We start from the raw sequence: 11,630 nt of genomic DNA on the forward strand, positions 1-11,630 counted from the left end.
CACACATCGATGTTTCTCTCCCTCTCTTCCTTCCTCCCTCCCCTTCTTTCTAAAATAAATAAATAATATTTTTAAAGGAAAATACTAATTGTGCCCCTTTCCCCTCCTTCTCCCTCAGTATTTCCAGTATCTTCGAATGCGACTTGACTGACATCACAGCCGAGCCGAGAGAGGCAGGGAGAAGTTGTATACTGAATTTAGAAAAACATTTACGACTATGCAATTTGTTTTGTTTTATAAGGTTAGAGGGTTGATGTGAGGGAAAGATAAAGAGAGAACATTCCCGACTCCACCAGCTTTTCAGCAGTGCATGTGTAAGAACCCGTGGAGAGGTAATAGAACTGTTGGAAGGGAGGCAAATTAACTGTGCAAACTGTGAAACACAAGGCATGCTTCTACTTTTATGCAACCACATAAAAGTCACAAGTGTCCAACAATGTTATATCTGTGTATTGAGAGATATAAAAATATTTATAAATAAAGCTATTTCATTTGAACATTTATTTCCATTCGTATATATAGTTCCTGTTTTACTACATCTCCAGCTGACATAGGTTTAAAATAAGTTTCTAGAAAGCAGGTCTGGTTTGCACAATTCTGAGAAACCAGTTTCTAAATGATGTCCTTCGGCACTTCTCTGCAACTGGACTTAATCACAGAGATTGTGCCTTTGTTCCTGAAAAACTGTACAACAGTAAAATAGCAGAGCAAACACTCAAAGGAATATTTTTAACTTTTATCCATTTCTCTAGGGGTACCCATTTCTGTCAAAAAGAGTTTCATTGTGAAATATAAACACACCTACAGAAATATGCATTAAAATGATTATAGAGTAAGTAAAACCAGCGTATTCACCAGCTTGGTCAAGGAATCTGGCATCGCCAGACCTTAGTCACCTCCCCTTGGCTCCCGTATCTTCCCGATCACAACCTGCCCCTTATGTCTAGAGGGGTCACGATCCTGACTTTCCTCATCAATCATTCCTTTGCTTTTCTTCATAATTTTACAATTTATAGGGGCATCCCAAAACAATATAGCTTATATTTTGCCTACTTTTGAATTGTATGTAAATGCAATCATGGTATTTTTTTGTATCTCCCTTTTTTGTTCAACATTATGATTCACCCATGTTACTGCGTTTAGCTTAAGTAGTTTATTCATGTTTATTGCTATAAAAATATTCCATCGTATGAACACACCGCAATTTATCCGTCCATTGTACTGTTTTTTTGTTTGTTTGTTTTTGTTTGTTTTTTAGTTTGTTAATCCTCTCAAGGAAAAAACTGCAGTCACTGTATACAGGCCACATCTTGCATTTAAGGTCAGGTTGGCCTTTATTTGCATAATCCAAGAAATTGTAAATCATGCTGAAGCCACCTGCCAAGATGGTTCTGACTACACATATAAAAATGACAACTGGGGTGGTCTTGTACGTTTTGGCTAGTTTTTCCATTATTTCTATCCTAGGTACTGTTGCCTTCCCAGGGCGAAGGACATTGATGACCGTTTCCTGAAGTAATCATTTGGTCATGAACTTCCTGGTCTGGATAGGGACCGGGCTGTTCCTGATGGTGGTCTATTCTCAGGCAGTCAGGAAGGAAAAGAGCCATTTCACTCTGGAGGAATATAGCATTCCAGGTTTGCGCAGTTATAAACAATGCTGTTATGAATATTTTTTGTCTTTGTATCATCCCTAAGTATAGGCATCTCTTTGTTCTTTGACTTGAAAATAACATAATCTGTTTATTCAAATGGAATTATTGCTTTCTTTTCCTGGAAATTTCCAATATTTTTCTTGGTTTACTTATATTCATATGTTAGAATGGAAAACTCAAGTTGCATAGTTAACATATAGAATATACGCTTTGTGTGTTCAATCTAGCGATGCTGTCCAGCACCATTCAATGTGCAGGGAGAGAGGAGTACTTACACAGGACGAGAGAACTATACAGCACAATGATAGACAATATGAGCTCCAGAATCGTGTAGATTTTAAGCAAATTATTGCGTTTCCCCAACCATTTTTATTATGTAACATTTGGATAATAAGGATACCTTCAAAAGCAAGTAACAAAATCCAACTCAAAACTTTTTTAGATGCTAAAGTCCTTTATTGACCCACCTGACTTGAAAAAGTGTGAAGTGGGGAATGGAGGATAGAGGAATAAAGAAATGTCTTACTGCCATCAGTAAGTAAAAATCCTTCACTCTGCTTGGGCCATTGGTGCTCTCATTCCCGGGCCCTGAGCCAATCACGATGGATGTGGGAAATGCCAGGCAGAGCTAAGCCAATCTGGGCCCACTCACAGAACTAGGGGTATGGGCCTTCTAAGCATACGGCTGGAACAAAATTGGGAAACGATAGACTGAATGTTAGGGACGCAACCGCAACGTCCACTCCACCAGCTCTGCAAATAATAATAAGGGCTCAGTCTAGTGACCAACCCCCTGTCAGTTCTAACTGTTTTAGGGGCTGCCAGCACCATAATCTGCCATGTCTGTCATCCTTAATACTAAAATAAGCACTTTTCAATGATGAGATAAATCTACACCTCGTTATAAAAAAAAAAACAACAACACAAAAACATCCTGTAATCTTATGACTGGTGACTTTTATATTTTCAGGAAACATTTTCACTGAGAGAACCAGATTGGGAATGTACCTGTTATTTTTAACCTAAAGCAAGAGCTTGTTTATTGTTACTGATTAAAAGGCTGTTTTTCAAAGGGCCCAAAATATTGTGCCCAGAAGATATAATTAAATGCTAATGAGAACATGGAGTAAATATCAAAAGCAAATCTGTCATCTGTGGAGAACTGAAGACCTTTCAAATGAAGGGAGGGCAAGAAAATTAGGGAAAATAGTATCCTACAAAAGATCTCAGGAAACAAAGTAGAGATTCTTGCCCTGGGCAAAAATGAAAGCAAGATAAAAAATATTCATTATAAGCACATCCATTGAGTTGCCTGTCTGAGACTCCAAACAAAGAGATTATAAAATAATAGGCAACAAGTAGGCTCGAGGGAACTTGCTGGAGTGATGGACAGGCTCTGAAACTGGATTCTGGAGGTGTTTGCAGAACTGAATTCACTAAAAAACATGCAGCTGAACACTTACAGTGGGTGGATTTTATGGCACACAAATTGTAACTCAAGAAAGCTGTTAAAATTAAGAAAAATACACTAACAAGTCATATTCTAAGAAATTATGTTTTTATTATAAGCGAAATTAAAATGCTGTTTCTCTTCTTCCTACCCATCCTCCACTTCTTCCTTTCTTTTTTCTTTTAAGTGTATCCCGAATGTGTAGCCAACAGAGATGCCTCCTAGAAACATTCTTTTGCTGAAGATGAGTCTTTCCACCTGGTGTGGGAAGAGCCAACATCTGGTGGTGATTTCATGGGAAGACCTTTGATCAGTGCTCTTTGGAACCAAAACTTGAGAGGCCCAGGCAGAATCAAAGTCTGTGAAGCTTTTTTATGAACAACAGAAACACTGGGCATGCATGTTTTTGAACCAGGGCTATGTTTTTAAAAATTTCAGCTTTATTGATGTATAACTGACATATATCATGGCCTTTACTCATGTTGTTAATTCAACCTACATGGTTATCAGGTCAAAATCAGAATCTGGCACATCCTTACCTGGAAGTCATGCCCTGGCCTAGGAGACAGGGGGTGGGGAGGTGGCATGAAGCTGCTGCGTGAAGCCTTGAGAAAGAACGTGGAATTCACAGTATCCAAAAACAGAGAGCTGTGTTTTCAGTTTGCTTGTTGGCAAGTTCTTCTCTCACTTTGCTTCTACAGTCAGAAGCAAATGTACCTGAATTGGGGACCAATGACCCAGAATAGAGAGTGAAACGACCCCATGTATGGAGCCTTGGAATATGCAAGTTAACTTGACAGAAACTTTCATGTCCCTGAGTCCCAAGCACATGTCAGCACACAGTAAGCACATGGCACATGGTATACGTTAAAGGAATGAAGACAAAATGAATGGCTGAAAGCTTTCTTCATGGGAACGCCCTCCTGGTGTTCCAGTGGCTGAAATAGTAGAGGTAAGAGCAGAAACACACATGAGCAACCAGGGTTCCCCAGTTTACTGACTCTGTGTCCTGGGACAAATTACTCAGTGTAAGACAATGTACGTCTCTTCTCCAAGGAGATGGCAGATAGGTACAGAGGGGCGGGCCAGAGCAGGTTTACAGCTGGGTTGTGAGTACGCAAAACACAGAGTTTAGCCTTATGTTATTATTTATTTATGTGTAATGAAGGCTAACAGTTTGAGCACTTACAAGATTGTACCTAAGTGCACCATGCCATTGTGACATTCTTTTGAGTTAATAAGTTAATTATAAAAATCATAACCTGCATGCCTTTTTCCATGTGAACAACTGTAAACCTACTTTTGCCTACCCCTGTATGAAAAGATGCCCAACGTCACTAATGATAAGAGAAATGCAAATTACAACCACGAGATATCACCTCTCACCTGCCAGAACAGCTATCGTCAATAAATCAACAAACAACAAGTGCTGGCGAGGATGCAGAGAAAAGGGGACCCTAGTACACCATTGGTGGGAATGCAGGCTGGTGCGGCCGCTGTGGGAAACAGTATGGAGCTTCCTCAAAATTAAAAAAAAAACTACCTTTTGACCCAGAAACTCCACTTCTGGGTTTTTATATGAAGAAATCCAAAACACTAATTCAAAAAGATATATACACCTCTACGTTCACTGCAGCATTATTTACAATAGCCAAGATATGAAAGCAGCCTAAGTGTCCATCAACAGACAAGTAGATAAAGAAGATGTGGTACATACATACAAAGGGATATTACACTGCTATAAAAAATATTGAAATCTTACCATTTAAGACAACATGGATGGACCTAGAGGGTATTATGCTAAGCAACATAAGTCAAACAGAGAAAAGCAAATACCATATGATCTCACTTATATGTGGAATCTAAAAAACAAAATAAAAGAGACTCATAGATATAGAGAACAACCTGATGCATGTCAGATGGAAGGGTGGTTGGGGGACTGGTAAAAAAGGTGAAGGAATTAGGAAGTATGAGTTGGCAGTTAAAATCGTCGTGGGAATGGAGAGCACAGCATAGGGAATATAGTCAATAATATTGTAACAACCAAGTATGGCTCCAGGTGGGTACTAGACTTATTGGGAGGTGATCTTGCAAGTTATATAAATGTCTAACCACTGTGCTCTATGCCTGAAACTAATATAATATTAAATGTCATCTGTTACTGAATATTAAAAATAAATGTAAAAAAAAGCAATTTGTGTCTAAACTGCCTCATCTATATAATGGGAATAAGAATATTATTTCATACGTTGTAAAAAATAAATGAATTAATCTATGTAAAGCACTTAGAACAGTGTTTGGCTCATAGTAAACATTATGTAAATGGTTTGTTATTACTGTCAACTATTTTTTCAACTTCCCTTTTAGTGAACTAGCATCTTCCATCTTTCTATGTATACCCTACCCTTCCCTGCTTCTAGGTATATACCCAAAAAATTGAAAGCAGGGACACAAACAGACATTTGTACACCCATGTTCACAACAGCATGAAGTCACAATCGCTAAAAGGTAGAAACAACCCGAATGTCCGTCAATGGATGACTGGATCCCCAAAACGTGTGGGTGGACTATCATTCAATCTATAGAGGGACGGAAATACTGGCTCATGGCGTAGTAGCATGAATGAGCCTTGAGGATTTAAGCTGCATAAAATAAACCGGACACAGAGGACAAATATTAGATGGTCCCACTCATGCGATTAGTCAAATACACAGGGACATGAAGAAGGGCGGTGGTCACTGGGGCCTGGGGGAGGGAGAGAATAGGGCTTTGTAGTTGAACAGGGACAGTTTCAGAGTGGGAAGATGGGATGTTTTGCAGATGGATGGTGGTCATGGTTGTGCAGCTGTTTGAGTGCATTTAATGCAAATGAACTCTACTCTTAAAAATAGTAAAATGATCAATTTTTTTGTTATGCATATTTTACCACAATTTTTTTTTAAACTCTAGGGGGAATACTTTGTAAAGTATACGATTGTCTAACCCAATGCTGTGCAACTGAAACTAATACAAAATAATACTGAGAGTAAACTGTAATTGAAATAAAATTTTAAATTAAAAAAAAAAAGCCTGAATCTAAAAGCAAAACCAAAACAAAACAAAAAGAGCGAAGGGTCCTGCCCCCTTCCCCAGAGGCCCAGGGATAGGAGGATGCGTGTCTGATCCAGCAGGGGGCGCGCGGGGTCCTTCCTGCTCCGCCGCAGCCGCGGGATCTACTTGCGAGGTACTACCGGCGAGGAGTCCCCGCTGCCCCGACCCGCTCAGCTGCAAAATCTTCGCAGGGCCCTTTGCGTGCTCGGGGTCGCGTGGAGGCTGCCAGCTGTGCAGCGCCCGCCATTCCCTGGGAAGCCTCCTGGCCTTCCAGAAGCCTTCCTCCCCTTCGCAGGCGGGCAGAGTCCACATCGTCCCGCCTTCTCTCTAGTCTGTTTCATTGCTGCTTTGCCAGACGACCAGCTCCCCGCACCGCTGGGCACAGGACGGCCCAGAAATAACTGGGAACTAAACAGCCCGAGGGCAGCTACCCTCCTACACTTCAGGCTCCTGCACCGCGTGCGGGGCTCTCCGTGTGGGCACCGCCACCAGCCCTTGCTCGGTGGGTCCTGCAACCCTCTCCTCCCGCCCCCGCGCCCCCCGCACCCCAACGCTGCCCCCGCCCGTGGACTCTCCTGATCGTTTCCTGAACCCTCTCTAACTGGACCCTCAATAAGCTCCATAGGAACCTGTGTGCCTGTCTTCCTTGGAGAGAGAAGAGTAAGAGTGTTCTTGGGAAGCTGTATTTCCCGTCCAATTTCTAGCTTAATATTCTGTTCCTTTCTATGTGTAAAACTTTCTTTAAAATGCCTGATGAAACAGAAAGTAGCAGGGGCAAAAGGATGAAGGTAACATTTTGTGGGCTGCTTAAGGAGGGAATTTTTTTTTAAAGAAACATTTTCTAGTCATAAGGTAAGAAGAAGAGGGGCGGAGGAAGTAAGAGAAAAGGAAAGAAGGGAAAGAGGGAGGGATGAAAAGGAAAGCAAAGGAGGAAAGGAAGGAAGGAAGTCACCCGTGCGTCCTGGGGGAGCTAGGAAACCATGTTTGTCTGAGCTCAGTTTCCTCCTTTGGATCCTAGAAGCAGTTGCCTATTTCCACACATAAATTGAGTGGCTTAGTCCTAAAGCACTTGGGCTCTATTGACCTGTTCTCTCCATTTGCCCATAAGTCCCCTGTCCTGTGGCTGACGAATTCCTACACATTTTCAGGCATCATGCACTGAGCTCTGTTCCTCCCACACTCAAATGTTCGAGGCTTAACCCCTAATGTGGACATGGAGGTTTTGAGTATTTAAGATTAAATTAGGTCATGAGGTGGGGCCTTAATCCAATAGGACTGGCGTCCTTACAAGAAGAGGGAGAGACTCCAGGGGTGGCCGCTCACAGAAGACAGCCGTGTGAAGAGACAGCAAGAAGGCGGCCATCTGCAAACCAAGAAGAGAGCCCTGCCGGTGCCTTGACCTTGGACTTCCTCTCTCCAGAGCTGTGAGACAGCGAATTTCTGTTGCTCAGCCATCCAGGGCATGGGATTTTGTTATGACAGTCATAACAAACCAATACATCAGGGAACACGCTCTTTGTTTTCGTTGAACCCGGAGCTGCTGATAGCTGATAGCTGCCTCTTCCTCCCCCAGTGTGGGGCCAGCTTCCTCTTCAGCCCCCACTGCGACCCCTTTATCATCAGTACCCTGTTATTCCCTAACCCACAGTTCCTTCCAGGTTCATCTTACTCTGCTTTCCTCACGTGTAGACACCCTGTTCTGTCCTGTCATTTACTGAGGACACAGGGACCTGGAACCGCCATCTCTCTTCTCCTTCAAGATGAGCAACTTATTCTATTAAATGTTCTATCTGGGATTCTGGCCCTGGGGGTTTCAAAGTGCAGTGCTTGGTGGCCTATGTCAAAATCCCCTGGGCTGCTTGTTAAAATGACAGATTCAAGGGCTCAGCATCCAACCTACGCTCAGTCTCTTGGGTGGCTTTTCTGTAAGACAAGGTCTAAACTTCTGCTCCAATATGACTGACTCCTCCACACTTTAAAAGGTGGAATTCACACAATAAAATTCACCATCTTAAAGTATACAATTCAGGGGACTTCAGAACATTCATAACATTGCCCGACCTCCACCTCTAGCTCCAAAACCCTTTCATCACCCCAAACAGAATCTCTGGGCCCATTGAGCAATAACTCCCGTTCCCCTCCACCCTCCAGCCCCCGGCAAACTCTAATCCACTTTCTGTCCATATAAGAGTTTTTCTATTCTGGATAGTTCATATAAATAGAATCATATGTGATTTTTTTTTTTTTGAGACTGGCTTAATTCATTCAGCATAATGTTTTCAAAGTTTACCCACATTGTATCATGCATCAGAATGTCATTCCTTTTTATGACTGAATAACATTCCATTCTGTAAATATACCATTTTTTGTTTATCCAGTCATCTGTCAGTGGACACTGGGGTCATTCCCACTTTTTGGCTACTGTGAATGGCACGGCCATGAACATCTGTGTACAATAATTTGAGTCCATGTCTTTAATTCTTTTTTTCTTTTTTAAAAAGTCTATTTTATTGATTATGCTATTACAGTTGTCCCAATTTTCCCCTCCTTGCCCCTCTCTGCCTGGTTTCCCCCCTTCCCTTCAGCAATCCCCCCCTTAGTTCATGTCCATGGGTTGTGAATGTAAGTTCTTTGGCTTCTCAATTGCCTATATTATTCTTAACATCCCCTTGTCTATTTTGTACCAACCAATTATGCTTCTTAGTCCCTCCCCCTTTTCCCCCATTCTCCCCCTTCCCCCTCCCACCTGATGACCCTCCAAATGATCTCCATACCTATGATTCTGTTCCTGTTCGGGTTGCTTGCTTAGTTTGTTTCTGCTTTTGTTTTTTAGATTCAGTTGTTGACAGTTGTGAGTCTGTTGCCATCCTGTCTTTAATTCTTTTGGGTAGAGGATCTGTGTCTTCTCTTCCCCACTCTCCTGCCATATTGCTCACCGTTTCCTGTTTGGTTTTTGGTCCTTTCACCATTCCCCAAAGAGATGGGGGCCAGTCCTTTCTACTTGGCACATGGGCTGGTTTGCCCAAGTTAAGAGGGGAAAGAATCAGCATCAGGGCTGCCCGACAGGGTCTGGAGCTGCTTTTGAGCTTCTAGCCTCTCGTCCCCTCATCCTGTCCCCTCTTCCTCATTCCTGTCATGGATGGTCCTGCTCTGAGACCTTTCTTGCCAAAGGAAAGGGAAAACTATTCACATTGGGGAAAGGTTCCAATCTGACTGGAGAGATATCAGTTTAAATCTTTTCTGCTTAAAAAATAAATTAAAGCCCTGGCTAGTGTTGCTCAGTGGATTGAGTGCTGGCCTGCAAACCAAAGGGTCACCAGTTCGATTCCCAGTCAGAGCACATGCCTTGGTTGCAGGCCAGGTCCCTGGTAGGGGGTGCATGGGAGGCAACCACAAATTGATGTTTCTCTTCCTCTCTTTCTCCCTCCCTTCCCTTCTCTCTAACAATAAGGAAATAAAATCATAAAAAAATAAAAATAAACAACAGGAATTTTTTTTTAAAGAAATAAATTAAAGCTCCCCAGCCTACGCTCCTTCTTCCTCCTCAACAGTAAGTAGTTTGAAGTTGCTAAGTCCTTCCTGTCCAACATAGACAGAAGATTCTTGGATCCTTTTTGGGGTCCTCAAGCAGGTTTCCCAGAGCTAGATGGCCTCTCTCAACTTGTTATATGATATTTAAAAAACAAACAAGCCCTGGCTGGTGCAGCTCAGTTGGTTGAAACGTCATGCCATACACTGAAAGGCTGCGGGCTGGATTCCCAGTCAGGGCACGTGCCCAGGTTGTGAGTTCGGTCCTGGCTGGGGCATGTATGAGAGGCAACCGGTTGATATTTCTCTCCCATGTCGATGTTTCTCTCCTTCTCTCCCTTCCCCTCTCTCCAAAATTAATAAGCATTCCTTTGGGTGAGGATAAAAAGAATTAAAAAGGCAAATAACAAAACTACACATTATGTTATTCTTAGTCACATTTTCTATTAGTTGACGCTAAATGCATTTCTAAGTGATACAGCTTTCTCTAGTTTCCAATAATGTGGCCCTCATTTCTGCCTGAGACCTCATCAGAATGGCCAATAATGCCTGTATTTCTACCAACAGGCCCCCCCAGAGCAATCTAGGCTTTTTCTCACAAGCACCTCAAAGCTGTTCCCGCCTCCACCCACTTACCCAGCTCTAGAGCCATTTCCACGCCTTCAGTATTTGTTAAGAGTAGCGCTCCACTTCTTGATGCTAAGAAGTCAGCTTGGGTTGTCACAACAAAACACCACAGACTGGGGGGCTTAAAAAACTGAAATTTGTTTCTCATGGTTCTGGAAGCTGGAAGTCCAGACCGGGGTGCCAGTGGATCTGTTTCCCAGTGAAGCTCTTTTTGTGGCTTGCACATGGCCGCCTGGTACTCACATGTCCTCCCCTCCCCCCAAACTTAGCATGTCAAGAGAGAGGGAGGTGGGGGGAGAGGAGTCACTCTCCGGAGTCACTTCTTGTAGGAACACTAATTCTGTTGGATCAGGGCCCCGCCCTTTTGCCCTCGTTGAACCTTGATTACCTCCTTGTAGACCCTGTCTCCAAATAGTCTCTAACCACATTGGTGGTTAGAGCTTCAAGGTATGAATGGGGGGGGGGGGTATAATTCAGTCCATAGCACCTACACATACCCAGGTCAAATAAATTATTTAAAAATTTGCAACCTTGTTTCATCTATATACCTAATGTTTTGTTTTTGCTTCTTCTTTGTTTTTTTTTTTTTGCAGAATCGTTCAAGGCAAATTTCAAACATATAATTTTACCTGTAAATATGTCAGTATGTCTTTTTTTTTTTTTTTCCTGAGAGAGGAAGGGAGGAGAAAGAAAAGGAGAAAAACATCAATCGGTTGCCTCCCACAGATGTCCTGACCAGGGACTGAACCCACATTCTGGGCACGTGCTGTGACCAAGAACCGAATCGGCAACCTTTTGCTTTGCGGGACAACACCCACCCAATGGAGCCACACTGGTCAGGGATATGTCGGTATGTCTTTAAAATACCAGTTAAAAACACACCTACAATACCATTAACACAGAGAAAATTGAATCTTTTTCGTCCACTCTGTGTTCAAATGTTCCTAATTACCTGAAAGACATATTTCTATGGTTTATTTGAATCCTAATATTGATATAAACAAAATTCACGTTACTTTTGATCGACATGACCCCTGCTTCTTTGCCTCTTTTAATAGAGAACAATTCTCCTTCCCCATCTTTATCATGCCATGTGAATGGCAGAAGTCACCGCGTGCTTATCTTCTGGAACCGAATTCCCCACATTCTAGAGTTGATTGATAGTGTCATGAACACATCTTTCTATCTCCCTCTATTCCAGTAAGTAGATTTACGAGCTGATTTGGAACCTGAATCTTTTCTTTTTTGAAAAGGACTCAGAGGTGCTACTGTTGAGTATC

The sequence above is a fragment of the Pteronotus mesoamericanus genome, unplaced genomic scaffold (genome assembly GCF_021234165.1).
Source record: "Pteronotus mesoamericanus isolate MK-2021 breed Mesoamerican mustached bat unplaced genomic scaffold, CSHL_Meso_final contig_557, whole genome shotgun sequence".
In the NCBI taxonomy this organism is placed as follows: Eukaryota; Metazoa; Chordata; class Mammalia; order Chiroptera; family Mormoopidae; genus Pteronotus; species Pteronotus mesoamericanus.